At 42.4% G+C, this 19,466-nt stretch overlaps 1 pseudogene; it reads right to left on the bottom strand.

Moving 5' to 3' along the window:
* Positions 1-4,576: 4,576 nt before the first annotated feature.
* Positions 4,577-18,872, bottom strand: LOC132998820 (non-muscle caldesmon-like; annotated as a pseudogene).
* Between the last annotated feature and the right edge of the window lie 594 nt (positions 18,873-19,466).

The raw sequence follows: 19,466 nt of genomic DNA, 5'->3' as shown, positions 1-19,466 counted from the left end.
CTCCTGTTCCTGTTCTGCTATCACTTTCAAACAACCAGACACCTTTTGTCCCGAGGGAGACAAACGCCACTTTAAAGGACAGCCCTCAAACTCAGATGTCGTCTTGGACTGCCAGATCCACCAGTAATGTTAACCTTGCTCCAAACCAGATGCCCTCTGAGATGACTGCCTCAAAAATATCGCTTGTTGAAGCGGTGAAAGAGTCAAAACCTGACTCCCCACAAACCAGGATTTATACCTCAAAGGCAACATTTTATGAGATCTCTAAACCCCCGTCCATGCAGGACCTCACAGTTATAAACTCAACCTGCCATGGAGCAGCATCATCTGCCACAAATAGAGACAAAACAAAAGTGCAGGTCTTGAAGACTGATCAGAAAATGTCTGTAGCCAGGACTCCAAGTGGAAGACCTAAGACTCCCTCCTGCAGACCGTCTCTAGTATCCACACCCACTTTTGAAATATCCAAACCTAACCCGCTTTTATTTGCTGCAAGTCCGGTTTTACAAGCTCCTGCTATTGCTAAAGAGACTCCACAGAAAACCGTATTAATTCAAGCTAGTGTTAAAAATAGTAAACCTCTTACTTCCACAGAAGAGTCGAAGCGAACTGATGCTATTCAAATAACTTCCATCAAGCAAAGCAGCAATTACAAAGAGATAGAGAACCAGCACACCCGAAGGAGTACAATGAATTTAAGTGTTGCCAATACCGAACTGTATCCCAGAGAGAATTTAGCCTCAAGTATCACTGCACCTGGATCTGTTGTGGTCAAACCAACATTGATGGAACCAGTCGACCCACAGCTAAAAACAGACCAAGTTGCAGGAAGTGAAGCTTCATCGTTTCCAAAGGTTCCATCATTTCTGTCTGTTCCAAACATCTCCAATCTCAAACCAACACTGGTGATTTCAATGCAGGCACCAACAAGTCCGAGCCCCCTGTCGACCCCGAATCGTCCTCCTGTGTTTGAGGCACGCAAGTCCTTGTCATCCTTATTGGAAACTCAAATGACGTTAGCGACCTCCAAGCCAAAATCCCGATCGACTTATTATGGCCTTACTCCGTCTGAGTATGCTGCCTTTGGTGGATTTAGGAGTGTAGCAGCACATCACAGCCCTGTTCCCCGCAGGGCTAACGAAACCTTGTTAAACAAATCACAGTCGGAAGTAGCTGTTGATGTGTCACACATCTCTAAGTCTGATGCAACAAAACAAATCAATGAAAATCAAGATCTTCTCTCTGCCGTGGAGGTTTCTGCTGCTCAAGGTTTACAGCCTCTGTCGCCTCCAACGGATTCACAACGTCCGGAGGAACCGATGGTCACATGTAGCAAAGATCTGTTTGAGGAAAGTCTCTCAGGAGCTCAAAGTTTTGGAATACAATCACTTAAAACATCTAGTGTGGACACAGTAAAACCTGAGTTTCCTCTTGGCTTGTCACAGAAAACAATGCAGCAATCCACAAGTGACGTGTCCGCACCACAAGCCTCATACTCTGAGGCTCCAATACCTAAAGCAGGTGAGGTACACGCACAAAGTGCAGCACTATTTTCTATGGCTAAATCACTATTTACGACCCCATGCCTGACTGATAGCAGTGGAAAGATGGGTTCTTACTCAACCTTAGTGAAAGTAGATGTAGATACACAGCTGATTGCAAAAGGGAAAGATGCTGATCATGAAAACCAGGTTGTTCAATCTCTTGCTAAAGAGAAAGAGCTCAAATTCTTAGGGAGTGTCATCACAAATGGTACGTCCATCTTAGGAACCCAACAAAGCCCCAAACTGGTGTCAGAAACACCGCTGCCCAGTAGAGTGGCTGCTGAAACCGTCGTACCTAAACAGAGAGAAGTAGTTAACAAGCAAATCAAAGCAAACAGGGAGGATATTGGACCCAACAAGACAAACAAGGGAAACAATTTGCCTTCTAATGCTGCCAGTACAGAATGTGTACCTGGCAAAACAAGCACTGAACACCAATTCTTGAATATATTCTCTAAAGAACCAGTTGCTGCTAAGACAGAGCCCATGCTGCTACATGAGCCAGTTACAGCTTATTTATGTTCTGCACAGTCCAATATCTGCAGCGTATCTGCAGCCGAGCAAAGCACCAAATTTATACAGCAGCTCGGCGCCAAAACTCAAACTTACAGTCAAACTGTCGAAAACAAGATGAACTTACCCAGAACAGGTCTCTCGTTGATACAACCTCAAGCACAAACTGTTGTTAACTTACTTCCTGTAAATACTGCACCACTGAGTAAACCCAACACAGAAACCAAACACCCAGACCTGTCAATCACTGCAAGCAAATCGCCCAGGATATCAGACACTAAATCATCTATCAAAAGTGAGACAGAACAATCAAAAGTGCAAACAAGAAATCCTCAAAAGACAACCAATATGAATGATAGTGTACTTGTTAACACACAGAGTAGCATGAGAACCATTGGCCAAGATAGAGTTGTTGGAACGAGTTTCTACACAAACTCAAGCAAAACTACGGTAGAGATTATACAAGCCAACGAAACAAGTCTTAGAATATCTGCTAAAGATGCAATACTCTTCAGTCAAACTAGTATAGATTCCAAACATCCAACTAATAGTAATATTAACACTAACAGGGTCAGCAGCTCATCTCTAGACCACCACAAGTTGTTGTACCCACACCTCAACCGTGATAAATTGAGTTCACTGACCGGCAAAGTGGAAGCAGAAGAAAGTCAATTAAAACAAGCTTCAAATCTTTCAACAGGAAATGTAGCACTGACTTCACTGAGCGGTGAAACCAAGTTATCAGACCAACAAGGATTAATAACAGTCAATAAGTTTTCCACAGACACAGTCTCACCTGGACAACCAGGAGCTTCAGAGGCCGTTCATCACCTCAAACCTGCTGCAGAAACTGCACAGTCAAACAAATCCAGTTTGGGCAGCAATGCTCTCGGTGTTACTGAAGCCAAACTCACCAAAAAGCCCCCGACAGAAACTATTTTGCCAATCCTGACAGATCCAGCAGAGGGCAGTAAACCAACATTTAATACTGGACGGGTCAGTAAACAGCCGTCGAGCCCAACCACGAGGCGAGTCGCATCAAGGAGCCCTCAGCTGAGATCAGAGAGACCTGGGAGTCAGTCTGCAACCAAAGTACACATTGATGAAAAATCTCTTTCTGGCTCTTTTGCCCAAACAAGTGTCCACATTATCTCTGATGGAAAAAACATATCTAGCCTTCTCGCTGAGCAAAGAGCATCAGAAGCATCCGCACCTCAAGTCACTAAAGCTGCTGTAAGAGAACAATCACCTTTAATCAAGCCAATTACTGAGAGTAAATCTGTATCAAGTCCCACTCCAAGAACTAAGCACTCTGTGACAACCAGTGCTGTGTCAACATCTTCCATTTCCACTGGTTGTATAACAGCAGGCATATCTAAAGTCAGTGTAGAACAGCAAATCACTACAGTGCCAGGTCGAATCATGCCGTCCCAAGAGAATGTTCAAACTGTAGTGAGCTCTCAGTCTGAACTGAAACAGTTCCGGCAATCTGTCACTGAAACAAAGAAATCTAGCAGCCGCACTGTAAATACTCAAACCCTCTCACAAACTGCTGTAAATACCCATGCTACAACTAATATTCAGATCCTTAGTGAAGCCAATAGAGGTTTTAGAACCCCCGTTAGCCCTCTTACAGTAACTAAACCTTGGGCTGAAACAAGAGCTTCCCCGCGGCCCGAGCCACGAGTGAGGAGTACACCTATACGAACATATACTCCAACCATAGGTCAGGGCTCTCAAACAACTGTGTCTTTAAACAACACAACAGAAACAATACTCTCGTCGGTCATTATGTCAGAACAGAAAACTACCCCGATTACACCTCTTCAAAATTATACAGGTACAAGTGCTGTTCCGTCTTTGGCAAAGTCTTTCACAGAGCGTATCTCAAAACCAGAAATAAAATCATCCAAGGACACTTCAGTCCCTGAGGTAAAAGCACAGTCCCCGACACAACACGTGAAATCAAACATAGCATCAAATACTAGTAAGCAGGGAGAACTCATTTCTACAGATCCTGTTTTAACCAGTAAACCCACTTTAAAACCAAAACACCCCACTAAGCAGATAAAGTCAAGACCCTCCTCGGCCCCTGTAGAATCAAAACCCCCAGTATTGAAACCCGATGTAAAGTCAACTTCAAAGTCTCCCCCCGATCCGGTCCAGATTAGTAATGTTCAGTCTTCGTCAGAGCTCCCAGTGCAGAACATTTCCCCGGCAAAGCCAGCAACAGATACTGACATGAAACCGTCCATAGTTAAAGCTGCTGTGATTGACTCTGCCACTCCTGCCTCTCTGCCTCAGGCCTCAGTCTCAGTCAAAGCTCCGTCACCAAACAGAGGAACATCACCGTCATCTCAGCAAAACGCTGGACTCAAAGACAAGGACGTTCCGAAGACCAAAAGGACGCCTGCACCGACGAACGCCCCATCAGCCGAACCCTCCAGGAAGTCAACGACATCAACAGCATCTTCAACTGCTGATAAGGTTGCTACAGCAGAGACCCCCCCTCCATCGGCTCAGCCAAAAGCAGTCCAGAAGCCCAAAGGCCTTAAGGGCAGGCTCAGTGGATGGACACGGCTCAAGAAGCACATGGTGGTCGAGCCAGATGAACCAGTGTTTCCACAGATTGAGGCCAAATCTCAGGTCGTCGACAGTGGCAGCAACAAAACACCACATGTAGGTGGTAGCGATAAGTTGGTACCTGACAAGTGTGTCATTCAGGATGTGGTCAAGACCACAGAAGCTCCTATTGCGTTGAAGATGTGGGACGCCCTCCTCTTTCACATGTTCTCCACAAAAGAGCGAATAATGCAACAGGTCAGCAACACCAAGAAGGATTCAGAAGAGAAAAAGGCCCCGAAAGACAATCCTGCAGAACTTCCCTCTTTTGTCAGTCGCCTGCCGATTCTGCTCTACAGCCCCCGATTTGATGCCAGGAAACTTAAAGAGGCAGCGGAGAAGCCGCTCACCAAAATATCAGCTGTGTTTGAAAGGGGGCTAATAAAACGCAAGTCTCAGGAGGACGAACACAAGGACTTCAACAGAAAAGCCAGAGGATTTGGGTCGTCGAAAAACGAGGAAATGTAAAATGAACTGAAGCTTTTTGAGAGTGAAGAGTGATTTCTCTGTTCGGTGATTTATTGTGAGATTGGTGCAATGATCTCAGCAAACTGAGAGAAGCTCGAACGAGAAGAAACACATCGCGAGAATCTGGAAGAAAACAAGAAACTATTTCTGCAATAGAGTTAATTTTATGAATCAGTTATTGATTCCTGCTTAACCAACATCTACTGTTTTGTAATTGTTTGAGCAAGAGCATTTCCATTGGTAATTTAAAATAAAATGTCTTTGTAAAATGGATTCTTGCATATTCTCAGTATGCGTTACCCGTGAAAACGTCAAGAGGTGATCCAGGGCGTCTTTGCACTTTTAATGATGTGAAATAAGGAATATGAAAAATAGACAAAGACAGCAAAGAACTCTGAAACTCTCCCTGGTTGGATTTGTCTGGCTTCATTTGACGATGGCGTAGGTTGGATGTGGTGTTGAATGCACGATCTGTAGATTCTCTGATAGATTAAAGACCGTTTCATTTGTCACGCTCCACCTTTTTCTATTTTTCTAAACAAAGTTGGGCTGGTAGCGTTCACTCCGCTGGTAGGCAGTGTTTTACCTCTGTAACAAATAGGGCTTTTACATTCCTGGAACAACAGGGCAGATGGGTTTAGAGGATGAAGAAAGAATGAAGGTTTGAAGTCTGGTCTGAACAGATTAAGGTTCCTGAAAGTCGGGTGTGGATGGAAATGTACTAAAAAATACTGAGGCTGGTGCATTTTGGGACGACGCAGCGAGGTTCCACAAACCAGAAAAGGCCGTGACAGCAGCAGAAGGATCTATGTGAAAGTGACATTTCATGGCTTTTGAGGCTTAAGCAGGTGTTAGCATGTTGCTATAAAGGTTGTTGTGTTGTTTTCCATGAGATGACAATCAAGATGTGGAATTTATTTTATAAGAGGGGACTTTATAAGCTAACTATGGCCCCATTTATTACATTGACGCTTCATCCATGTTTTTGTTTACTGTGTGATTTAAAAAATGCATAAAACTGAATGTGAAATTCTTGTGTTTTATTTCTCCTTTTTATTATCCCAAGGCTGCAGTGGACAAATTAACAAGGTTTAACACGAGTAACACCTGGTTTAAAAGGTGACGCAGATCTGATCTGTCTGGTGTTCTCATTTTATTGTCATCAAAATCTAAAGTGTCGAGTACACAATAAACATAACTACTATGTGCAATAAGAGTAAAACTGTTTAAGACATCTGGAAATCAGCTTGAAACAAATGAGGTAACTTTTCTAGACTATTTAAAACTTCTCAACACATTTATAAATTCAAGATAACTCAGTATTCATCAATCTTCTTATTGATTTAATGTCAGTAAGTAATTCATTCAACAGGCTAAGCTTAACATAAATGTAATAAATACAGTTAAATATGTTTTATATAGCAAATTAACAAAAAAGTTATAACATGATAAACATTTACCGCTGTTTTCCCACAGAATCTGGATTGAGGGGTTTTCTCACCTGACAGAAAGTTCTCATCTTCGTCAACAGAAACCTTCTCATACTTCCCGTGACTGGTCACCACAAATTTGTACTTTTTACCAGACAAGCTCTCCTGAAATTCAGTTCAGAAAAAAACTACGTTATCAGTAAATAAGTTGAACTTCACTTTTTCCTTATTCAATCTTATTTAAAGTTTTTACTTCAGTATTCAAGTTAAATAAGTGACGTTGTCCTCTGGTCGCAGTGAGTATGAGACAAAGTCTGAAATTGTGAGTTACCTGTACAATTCTCAAACAAGCAGCTTAATGTAATAAATAAAATAATAGATGTATTTCTTATATACTAATACAATAATAGTAATAATAATATTAATATTAACATGTATTTGTAAAACACCTTTCATAAAAGATTTGCAGCTCAAAGTGCTTTACATGCAATATATTATAATATATTTTAAAATGTAATTCAAACTAGATGAAAACAGATTTTAAGAAACATAAGAACATGTTAAATTACATTGAATAGAAAATTAAATATGAAGAATTGAGAAATAAATTTAAATTGCATAAATATTAGAGCACAGAAGTGCCAGCAAGATAAAGATCTAAATATATTTAATAAACGAATGTTATAAATTGTGATTCAGCCGTTGACAGATTTGGATGTGAGTTCGTACCTTCCCGTCCCGTCCTGGAGATGATGTGTCACCGAAGCTCTCCCACAGATTCTTCTTGTTTGAAACTCCTCCAGGTTTTATTTCCTGCAACAGAAACAACAACGTGCAAAACCGTCACCTCTGCTCAATGAGCTGTAGGACGCTGCTGCTGCCACACGGGGGCGACATGCCCGACTGATTCACAGAACATGAGAAGAAGCTGGGGTGGGGGTGCATGAAGGAACAGAGGATAATGACCTCAAACAATCAGAGTATTCAAGTACTGTGAGAGTATTTCATGGAGGTACTTACTGCAGGTTTGGAGGGCGAGCTGCACCTGCTCCCATCTTCACCTCCTCTCACCCACTGGTTGATGAGATCAGCCACGCCCACTTTTAAACCATCCGCATCCTGCTGAGGAAAACAAACTTTCAAACCATATTCTCAATTACTGAGAGTGAAAGGTGTTGTGTAAATAAAGCTGATCACACATTGTGTTTGTTAATCATCTGTTGACCTTGGAGGCTGGGACCGAGGTGTTCTGGTTCCAGGCGTCTCCGGCTTCAAACAGGTTCTTCTTGGCAGCGACGGGTTCGGCCGGACTCGTCAGGTCGGTGAGAAGCTGAGCTCCGAATCGTCCTTCCTTCGAGGAGAGCTGTGGAAACACAGGGAGGTTTAATCCAACATGACACCAACAGTCAAAGCCTTAAAACTGACGACTCAGCCTGAATCTAGACACAGAACAATCTGGCTATGTGTCTGAAATCACAGGAGCAACAGAAAAACACAAATTACTCTTCAGGAGGAACTCGGGCTCGGATCAGAAGAGACGGATTCATGACAAGCGGGTGAAAGTAATAATTTCCTCTAGATGCTGACGCTGCACTTTCTCTGCTTTGTGTTGTGATGTGCGTTGAACTTCTGCATGTTGGTGTTTGAACAGACATTAATTTAAATCCTGGGTACTAACTAAAGAAGATGTGTAAAAGAAACCCTGGAGAACAAACCTTAATTTGAGAGTTTTCTTATATGATCTTGAGCGTTAAAGCGTTATATTTGGTATTTTAGATCCTCCAACAAAACACAGATTTAATGATGCAGTAAAAAAAAAAGAAATATCTTGTGTTTTACCTCAAGAGCTTGTGTGTACTGCTCCCGTTTTTTGTCGATCTTGGAAACAGCCACAAGGGGCGACGTCTTCTTTATGCTGCCGGTGCTTCAGAAGAAACGTAGACGATCAGAAACATTAAAGAGTTTTCATCATGTTTTAAATCTGCACTTGAGCTTAAATGCAACAGAGGAAAAGTTTGAAAATGACTGAGCACGACAAGAAACTTTCTAAACTACACTTTTGTTGTGTATAAAGACTGATTGTTTTTTTTATCTAGAGCTGTCGAGCTGTCGAATCTCACAAACACACACTCACCTCCTCCTCAGAGACTCGGTTCTCTCGATGATCTGGAAAAGACACAAAGTTTTTATTTGGGCCCAATAAAAACCTGATGTGTATTTATTTGATCTGTTTTTGAGGCAGAAATCTGCAACATGGACTGAATCCGAATTAGCTGTTTTTATTAGAATGTGTTTTTTGTGACGTAAGCAAAGAAAAATGAAGCAGAGTGGGATAAGATGAGGACCATAAACACAATCACAGACATATGAAAAACCTCTAAACACACAAACTGCCACTTAATTGTCTTCTGGGTTTTCTCTTTTTAGTTGTTTTGAATATTTGTAGAGTTATTCTGTTTCTTTTCGTAGTATTTGAGTCACTTTGTATTTCTTTTGAGAGTCAGTGTGACTTTTTTAAGGTTTTCTCTATTCCACCGTATCTCTGAGGTTGTTCTGGGAGATAAGGTTAGAGTCTCTTTGTCATTGTTTTAAATCACTTGAATCTTTATGGTTGTTGGTGTATCTTTGTAATTGTTTTTAGGGGCTCTGTAGTAGTTTTGTGTCTTTTCCTGGTTGTTTTGTGTCTATTTGTAGTTTTAGTAAGTCTCTAATCCTATCGATCACTATGTGTTTGTTGTGAGTCCTTCTGGAGTCTTTTCGAGTCCCAGTTGTTGATCTGCGTCTCTTTTCATTCGATTTGAAGTTGATTTGAATCTATGTGTTGTCTCTTTTGTCTCTTTTGTCTCTTTGTAGTCCATGTGTGCATTTGAAATAGTTTTGTCTTTCTTCAGGAGGTTTTTGCATCTCTTAAAGTCTTTTTGTGTCTTTTTAACTTCATCTTTCAAACCCAGGCCCAGTGTTCAGGATTAATCGATCCATTCCTGAAACCTCGGTAGTCTTTAAGCCACTGTTGACCTTTGACCCTGACCATCGTACTCACTGTGCATTTCCCGTCAGTAGAGACTCTGCTGTTGATCTCATCCTGTAAAGACACAACCCTTGTCTGTTCTGTCTCACAAATAAACAGTGGGTCAAACAGCTTGTGTGTGTGTGTGTGTGTTTGTGTTTGTGTGTGTGTGTGTGTGTGTGTGTGTGTGTGTGTGTGTGTGTGTGTGTGTGTGTGTGTGTGTGTGTGTGTGTGTTTGTGTTGTACTCACTGGGTAAAACTGTATGAGGAGTTTCTGGTGCAGCCACAGAAAGAATGAAAAAGACAACATGTATAATGAGTGAATCACCACAGGCTCATGGGAAATGTAGTTTTACTCCTTCAGATTCTTTAGTTTAAACTCTGCACTGTGCTGTTATGATACCAGATGATATCTCCATTACCTTTGATAATATTACATATTACATAACTTCACTATTTACCTAACAGCCAAAGTACAAAGTTACATTACTTGTTTCGTTGCCGTTAAGCAAAGACACCAAATCCCTTCACCTGCTGCTGCATATTTTATCTAACGTGTAGAAATTGAGTCAGAAATCATTTTATTGTATGGACCTTGTTTGGCTTCTTTCAATACCTTGAAAGTCGGGCTCATGGGGCCGTAGTGTAACGGCTCGTCGCCTTCGCTGCAGAGAGAACTCACAGATCTTCTGTTCACCTCCTCGCTCCTCGGGTTCTCCACTGAACACTATGACAACAACAATGTCACATAAGATAAGATATGATAAAATAAGCCTTTATTAATCCTGAGTCCCCAATAATCCCAAGAGTAAAAGTCTAAAAAAATATCAGTGAAAACATAAATAATAACAATATAGAGTGTATTATAGTGGATATAAAAATATATTTGGAGTAAATCCAGAATCTGTGACTAATGAAACAACAATAGAAATAAAAAGTACTACTGAGTACCATAGTTGTAACAGCTGCATTTAGAAAGCCAACCTTGTTTGGCATCTTGTGCTCTTCCTCCTCCTCCTCTTCCTCTCTGTTTCTCTGCTCCCTCCTGAGGTGAAGGTCGTCCCTCTCCTCATGTGTGAAGCTCAGCTCTTCTTCCTCCTGATCGTCTTCATCTCCGTAGCTCTGTCTGGTGTCTGACCTCTGCTCCTTCTGCAGAGAAGGCTGCACATCTTCCTCCTCCTCCTCTTTCTCCCTAAGCTCCTCCTGCTCCACCCCCCCGTCCACCCTGCAGGCCGCTCCGCTGTGGAGGAGAAGTGGTTAACAAGGTCCAGGCATGGTCAGATCCCAGGATGCAAACACACAGCAGACGCTGGACAGAGGAGGAGAGTTGGGATTAGAAAGAACATGTGAGACAGTGAGAGGAGAACCCACCGGGGCCTCATGGTCCCAGCAGCCAGGTACGAGGCCCTGTCGGCCGGATGTCCGGTGGCGTGCTGCAGCCGGGCGTCCTGCGGCAGGAACACTGACGAGCTGTACGAAGTCCTGACTTCCTTTTTGCTGATTGGAATCTAAAATAAAATAAAAGCATCGCAGGTTAACGCGCTTGATGAGGATCTGCAGAACATTCAGACACAGGTTGATTTTAAAAGACTGTTTTCAGATTCTCTGCATCGTCTTCTGGAGACTTTTACTTCACAGTCTGGAGCTTTATGTTGTTTTTGCCTCAGTAGTTTCACAGAGTTTCTCATTAAGAGCTTGATTAGCTCACTCGTAGCCGCGCGCTCGTAAACCAGGCCCCTTGTTCTTTAATGCGTTCTTTCCGAGTGTACAATAAAAAGCAGGTAATAAAAAGGTTGCAAGCAGATAATTACGATGTTAGTCATGATAACTTCTGTCACTGAACTGAATAGCATCTCTTTGAGGCTGCATCAAAACAATGTTCTTTATGCAAATGTGGGCAAATATCACGTGACGTCACATTGAAGCGGAGGAGAGAACGACTGTCGAGATGTTTCAGGAGTTCTCTTTTCCACAGACTGGTCTTTTTAACTTTGCAGAACTTTTACATTCACAAAAAAGCCTAAAAAACAATGTTGCATGTCTGAGATCATCAAGGTTATTGCACCTCGAGAGATGATCCTGATTTTCTGTAGCAGATTTCATTAAAAAATATTCAGTAGTTGATGGATTGTTTAAAATCATGGATGTTTTGGCTCCAGCTCGAAGACCGTGGCACCTTCTCTGCAGGTCTTGTTGAAGTCTCCTGGGGCCGACTGCTTCCTTCCAGCTCTCGTCCCTCCTCTTCCTCCTGTTTCTCCTCTTCTGTTCCTGGTTTCCGACGTGGTGCGGTGCTCGGTGTCCGATCCTTCACTCGACAGGCGTCCTGCACCCGCTGCTCGGTACGATTCTCCAACCGGTGACTCCAGTCGCTGAAGCCCTCGTCCTCCTCCAGGACCAAGCGGCACCGGGGCTTCAGCTCCCCGTCCGGCCTGAGGAGCATGAGGAGAAGAGAGGAGAACTTAAAGGACTGATGAGATGATCCAGGATGAACTGAATCCCAGTCGACACATAAAACACACAATGTGCAGCACTGTGACACACACCTGAGGATACAAAACTCACACTTACTTTACTTTAACACGAGAGCAAAGATGGTATAATAATAATATTTAGCATACTTTTAAAGGTTTAATACATTTGTTTTTGCTTCATATTCAACATCAGATTAACATGTCATCAACTGAAGCTGTTAACAAGTGAACAAGGTAATCCTCAAATAAATTTCAGTACTTTTATTTGTTATTTTACTACTATGTCCTTATTTCCAGGTACTGGTTTGTTATTCTAAGTTTGTAATAATGCTGTTGCATTTACAAGAGGTTATATTTCGACCTCTGAGCAGCGCTGGAGGTTTTCAAAGTGGGAGACGAACTTGTGTTACATAGTTCAGAGGTAGTTTTGTGCAGAAATTAATAAATTATTCACAAAGGCCCTCGTTATGCATTAGTTATGGTCTGAAGTTATGTCAAACGGTATAAATATACTGATGTTTGCTCCGTTTGTGAAGTAAAAGAATCTGTGAGTCTTTGTATCCAGGAGCATCTTTAATGTGATCCACAGGTCTGGAACAGGGGCGGAGCTTAGAGAGGCGACAGGCGGCAGACAGGGGAGGGTCAGTCTCCATGGCAACAGAGACAGTCACCATGGAAACATCAAACAGAGCAGCACAGTGATGAACACCTCCTGTTTGAGGTCGACTCAGATCAACACTAACACAGATAAATGCTGATGATGTTTTATCTTGTTTCTTATATTTTCTTATCTTATCTTTTTGCAAACAACTTTTGAAATTTGAAACAAACAAGATGATGATGAAAACTCTGGATTTCTCTCATAAATCTTCTTGTAAATAAAACACTTGAAGTGTTAAGTTGTATTTTTTATATGTCGCTCCTGTTTCCTATAGTTTATTGCAAAAGGCTGAAGACAGAATAAAACACATGTTCTGAAGTTTTACGACTGTTTTAAAGGAACGAAAACTTAACTTGTTGCCGAACCAGTGGTCAGATTAATAATCATATTCTCATGTCGGGCGGAACAATGAAGCTAATGACCGAGGCAGAGTTGGATGAGTGAAGCACATTTAAACACTTTCAGCAGTTTTCAGTCTCGGGTGACGAGGATGTTTCCCTCGGGAGTTCCTCCTCCTCCTCCTCCTCCTCCTCCTCCTCCTCCTCCTCCTCCTCCTCCTCCTCCTCCTCCTCCTCCTCCTCCTCCTCCTCCTCCTCCTCCTCCTCCTCCTCCTCCTCCTCCATCGGGACAAACAACAAACTACAGAAAGTGATTTTCAGCTTCACTGGACACAACGTTTCCCCTGAACTCAGCAGCTGAGAGTGAATCAACTCTAACAAGCAGGACGGTTACATCCAATCTGATCCAACACAAACAAAGGCATCGTGTCAGCAACAAAGATCTGCAGAAATCCATCTGTGCAGGAGGACGAGCACCAACCAGGGAACTTTTATTTTACGTCCTAAATGATTTATTAATCTTTTCTTACTTATTAGTGACAACTCATGAAGTAAATGAGTAAATGCACAAACAGCAACTTGTGCAGACGTCTTTGTTTTGACCTCCTCCCTCCGCCGCGGTCCAACGGTCCCTTTGAATTCTGTCAAGATCATTTGTTCTACAGTTCATTAAATATTGAAGATACTTTAAGCTGTTGATTCTCCACTGAATCCATATTAACTCAGCTACACATTGGTGACACTCACAGGTTTGTATTTTTTAACGTGCAGCGGCACTGATGAAACCACATTCAAATCAGCGAGATGCAGATTTTTATTTGAAGTTGCACCAAACTCAGATTTATTTCATTCATCAAACAAACATTAATTTTTCCCTGAGAAAAAGATGAACATTTAAATAAAAGCACAATGTTAAAGGAAGTGAGTATACATGTTTATATGTTAAGTTTTCTGTTCAGTATTAAAAACATCAGCACTGCACTCACTCCGGCCTGTGTGTGTCGTCGTGGTGACGGGGGGGCTCGCCCTCTCCTCTCTGGAACTCCCTGGTTCTCCTCCTCTGCTCCCGCTCCACCTCCTCAGCGTCCTCCTGGCTCCGCTGGGCCGTCACCCTGAAGGCAGCGTGGACACAACACACACTCGTCAACATCAGCCTGTAGTCCAGGAGTCAGTAAACATCTCAAAGAGCAGAACCCTTTCTCTCTCTCTCTCTCCCTTTCAGTCTCTTCAAAGAAATTACAATTCAAACCTGATCAATGTTTGTAATTTGTCTGATTCAACAGTTTGAGAAAGATGATTTTCTCAGGTTAGTGGATTTGAAATTAAACAAAAAGACGACTTCTCCCTCATGAGAGTTAATTCACTTCTTCTGTCTGATGAGTTTTAGTTTGCAGTGGGCGGGACTTGATAACAATAACTCCTTTTATTGGCCATGCACATCTGGAAGAGCTCGATCCAGCTGCTGTGCTGTTTCACTTCATCCAAACGTCTGGAGGGAAACAAAGAGCGAGGGAGGAGGAGGTGAAGGGACGGAGGAGGAGGAGGAGGAGGAGGAGGAGGAGGAGGAGGAGGAGGAGGAGGAGGAGGAGGAGGAGGAGGAGGAGGAGGAGGAGGAGGAGGAGGAGGAGGAGGAGGAGGAGGAGGAGGAGGAGGAGGGGGAAGACTTTAATCCTGCCGACTTTCATCTGCAGAAAATGACGTCAAGAACTGTGGAAACATTCATCTGATTGGCTGACGGCTTGAAAGGTCGAACTCTGAGCACAGAAACTGTTGATTGGGAACAAACAAGTTTTCCACAGTGATGTCATTGTTTTACGAGGAAAATTCCAGTTTTTCACAACTTGGATTCCTTTTTTAAAAGCCATGCTGGTATTACTCGTTAATAACTGAAAGCTGAAAAGAAACTCATAAAGTTATAATCTGTCCAGGAGTTTTTTGAACAATCCTGCTGACTAACAGAAAGCAGAAAAAAGATGAAAACATTAAATCCTTGCGATGCACTTTATGTTTACTGTTTTTTGTCTAAAATAAGGTTGAAATATCTTCTGCACTTTCTGATGAATAAATAATACTGTCCCTTTCATCTATGATAGGTAACCATCTTTGTTCAGAGGTCTCTCTCCATTCGGAATCCCTAAGCCGGTAAAATCAGTTTGTGATCACATCACTGCAGCATCACAAAAACACGACACAGCCTCGGGGCCTGTTGTTTTTTTGTTAAACACGAAACATCCAAACCATATTGACCAACTGTGGCAATAATAAATTTGATTAACAGTCCAAACATGTTGACTCCACTCGTCTCCATGAGATCATCACCAAACATCTGTAATGTGCAGAGAACCAAAGAAAAAAGCCTGATTGAAATGTCAGTGGTTGAAGCTGCTGGTGGAGACATTGGACTTGAACTGGTTCTGAAGTGGTCATTATCCTGTGGGAACGTGACCTACATCAGATGTTTCCCAGTGGAGACGTGGTGGGATCAGTGTTGGCAGGACTCAGTCTTTACTTGATGTGTGACTGTTTCAGCTTCTCCCTCAGGACTGTGTGTTTTTAAAGGAAATTATTAAAGTGGGGATCAGGTTGGATTGTGGAGGTGAAAACTCGCCTCTGACTCTCCAGCACATCCTCTCCACTGAGAGATACACTGATGTTCCTCCATCCATCATCTGCACTGATACGTGGATGTTGTGTGGGGAGCTGGAGCCAATCCCGGCTGACATTTGGCGAGAGGCGGGGTCACCAGGGTATCGAAGGGCCGACACACAGCTACACAACCTTTCACACTCACATTCACACCTATAAACAACTCAGAGTCTCCCATTAACACAACCCCTGCCTGCACGTCGCTGGACTGTGGGAGGAAGCTTCAGAAAACCCACAGACACGTGGTGAACATGCAAACTCCACACAAAAAGATCCCACTGAGGCAAAGGGGCAGACCGCTGCACCACTATGCCACCCATTCATCTTCAGGAATATGGGTAACTACTTTCTATTGCTGCAGCTCCTCTTTTCAGCCTCTGTCTCACTTTTGAGCTTTGCATCACAAAAAGACCAAAAAAACACCAAAGGAAAGGAACACATCAAATGTCTCCTTCAATAAATGTAACACCTCATTTAAAATCCTATGATACCATTCGATCAGACACATGCAAGCCGGCGTTTATGTTTCCTACGAGACAAAGTAGCTTCTGCAGATTATTTGTGTAGAAACGTAGATTCTGGTCGACGGCGTTAAGGAGGTGACGTCACTGCCCTCGTCTTTCAAAAGCCTGAGACTGAAGCAGCTGCAGATGAGACATGTCTCCTCTGCAGTGTCCTGTGTGTGCAGCACATTGTGGAGGGCACGCCCCCTTCAGGGTCTGATGGGACATTTAACAGGACGCCGTGAAGCACGAACGTGAAACAAGCAGATTATGGAGGAAATCTCTCCGATACACATCACTTTTTCCACCATTTACACAATGAGGCAATGGAGGCCTGGGGAACGGCTTTCTCTTTGTGTGTGTGTGTGTGTGTGTGTGTGTGTGTGTGTGTGTGTGTGTGTGTGTGTGTGTGTGTCGGGGCAGGAGGGCGTCCAGGACTCAGCCAGATGATGTCATGGCCATTAAGGAGGCTGCAGCTATAAAGGAAGCCATTGAATCAAAGTGTCATTTCTCTGTGACGTCACATGGAAATGTTCCACCGAGGAAACAAGGAGCTCTCTGACAATGAGGAGAAGTGGTGAAGGGTGAAAAATGAGAAAACAAGTTTTAACTCCTGAGCTCGTTGGAGCAGAGAACTCAGAGCGGAGTGAGTGAGTGAAGAGCCCAAACTCTGCTGCTGTTCTCCGATCTCTGCTGTGAGCCTCGAGCCCAGAGCCTCAAAATGTGATCAGACGGGAAACATCACTATTACATCTGCATTCATTTACGGTTGTTTTTATTTTCAGCAGTTGCCTAAACTCCAAGCTGCATTCAGGTGCCTCCTGGTCTCACACGACGGGTTTGAAGGCGTCTGAACCGTGTTGACGACCACAGAACGGCGTGCTGCTTCGTCCGTGTGGCGTTCCGCAGGTTTCGATTCCAGGTTTCTTATGGTTTTATTTTAGTGACCGCTGCTCAGGTCTCACGGGAAACTCTTACGAAGTAGCAACTTAGCAATAACACCGAAGCCAGGATCACTTCAAGTTTATATTTTAAATTACTTCTACACCAGAGAAAGATTTTGTGACGCTGCCAAACTCGCATTGGAAAGTAGAAATGTTTTTCTATCTGGGTGTTTTCGAGACTTGTTTACTGACGTTATAAAGTGAGAAGTAGAGTCGCCTCCTGCTGGCGATTCAGGAGAATACACGTTTCAAGCTGTTACACGTTGGCTTCACGTTCTAGACCTGGAGTCTTTCTGTAAAGACACAGAAAACTAGATTTATCCACATCATTGATATTATTCAAAATCAGTATTTCCTTAAAAACAGTATTGAACATCAGGCACTTTTAGCTGACTCATGATTTATAACAGAAGTATTTAAACAATGTATTTTCACGCCCTATTGCAACAAAACACACTCTGGCTGTTTTCAATCGAATGGGAAAATCCCTCTTTTCTTCCAGGAAACACAGATTCAGTCGTTTCTGCTTCAGCTCTCAGAAGCTCAGAAACTTCACTTCTTCTCTCATGTGCGACACGATGACGATGTTTTTTAAATAGTTTCACTGTTTGAGATGTTGACAGGCTGAGATCCATCTTGTTAATTGAACCTAAACCTCAATTAAACTTCAGCTCTCTGCCTATATTTGGATTTCATGGCTCTTGATTGTAAGAAGTGGTGGAAATGGTCGACGGCACAGAAACCACCGGGGTTATTATATAACGTTTTATTCCATTAGACTATAAAGAGCTCAGGATGAGTCAGCTGATGATCAGTCGTCCATATAATTTTGGTTAAATGATGTGATCTTGTTTTAACCACTGGTGATTAGGTTGCATTACGACATTTCCTGTTTTTGTGTCACCGATGTACATCAATCATTGAACAATTTACAATTTAATGTAGTGCTTAAGATGGTTTCAGACATTGTACTCATAGAATATATACAAATATATATATAATAATATATATATATATATGTGTTCTGTGTTTATCGTGGTTGCAGATTTGTGGACGACAAATACGAGATGACGTAAAAGGAAAAACAACAATTTTTTGGACTGCAGTCCAGAGACGATGCATTATCACCACCATTCACAGCTACTATAACTATATCTAGTCTGAAAATACTTTAATACAAGTAAAAGTCCTCCATTTAAAATTGTACTTGAGTAAAAGTAAAAATATGTCTGCAATTATGTAATTTAACTGTCAAAAGTAAAAGTATGATCTGTCTGTGTACTATGGTAATGACATAATGTGATATACATGCATTAATATGTAAGTGGAACATTTATGTTGAAGTTGTTCATTTACTGTGAATAAACTGATCATATATTCATGTGTGATATTTTCATCATTAAAGTAACTCGATAATTACAATTTATAATTTCGAGTAAGTACATCACAAGTGTTTCAAGACTATACTTCAACAGAGTAGTTGAGTAATTTCCTTCAGAACTACTTTCCAACTCGGATTACAAAAAAGATTGGGAATAATAAATAAAAGACATATTTTGTAGAATTACTCAAATATAGTTTGTCTGCACCCTTGTTATGAAATTCCTTATTATGGACATTTTTATCAATGCAGGTACCGATAAGAAAAAAATGAATGTTGTTCTCTCACCTGATGAGGTTCTGCAGGAGCTGTCTGCTGGAGTTCCTTCTTCTGTTGGAGGACATGGTGGACTGAGCTGCACCGGGTCCTGGGTTCAGGTCCTGGTCTGTGGTCCTGGGTCCAGGTCCTGGTGCTAGGTTCAGGTCCTGGTCTGTGGTCCTGGGTTCAGGTCCTGGTCCTAGGTTCAGGTTCAGGTCTGTGGTCCTGTGGCTCTGGATCTGTTCTTGGTTCTGGAGACTTTTCCTACAGCTGCTCTCTTCTTCTTCTCATGTCAGCCTCCCTCCCTCTCTCTCCCTCTCTCTCTCTCTCTCTCCACCCTCCATGTGGTTTTCATTGAAGCATTTTGACACCCTCCACCCCCCCACCCTGGGGTCATGTGACTCTCCCAAGGGGAAAGTAAGATGATATCATAACAGTGGATCAGTCACAATATTGTATGCATGTACAGTTTTACCATTCAAGTCACTTTAATGGGAACACACACACACGCCTCTCTCTCTCTCTCTCTCTCTCTCTCTCTCTCTCTCTCTCTCTCTCTCTCTCTCTCTCTCTCTCTCTCTCTCTCTCACTTGCACATGCATGTTAACAATCTGTATACCTATGGTGTTTCTATTTCTATTGTTTGTTCTGTTTTAAGCTGCTGTGTCTAAATCAAATTT

This window comes from Limanda limanda, chromosome 3 (genome assembly GCF_963576545.1).
Source record: "Limanda limanda chromosome 3, fLimLim1.1, whole genome shotgun sequence".
Taxonomy (NCBI): Eukaryota; Metazoa; Chordata; class Actinopteri; order Pleuronectiformes; family Pleuronectidae; genus Limanda; species Limanda limanda.
Note: the sequence above shows the minus strand (reverse complement) of the source record. Positions and strands in the feature narration are given on the sequence as shown.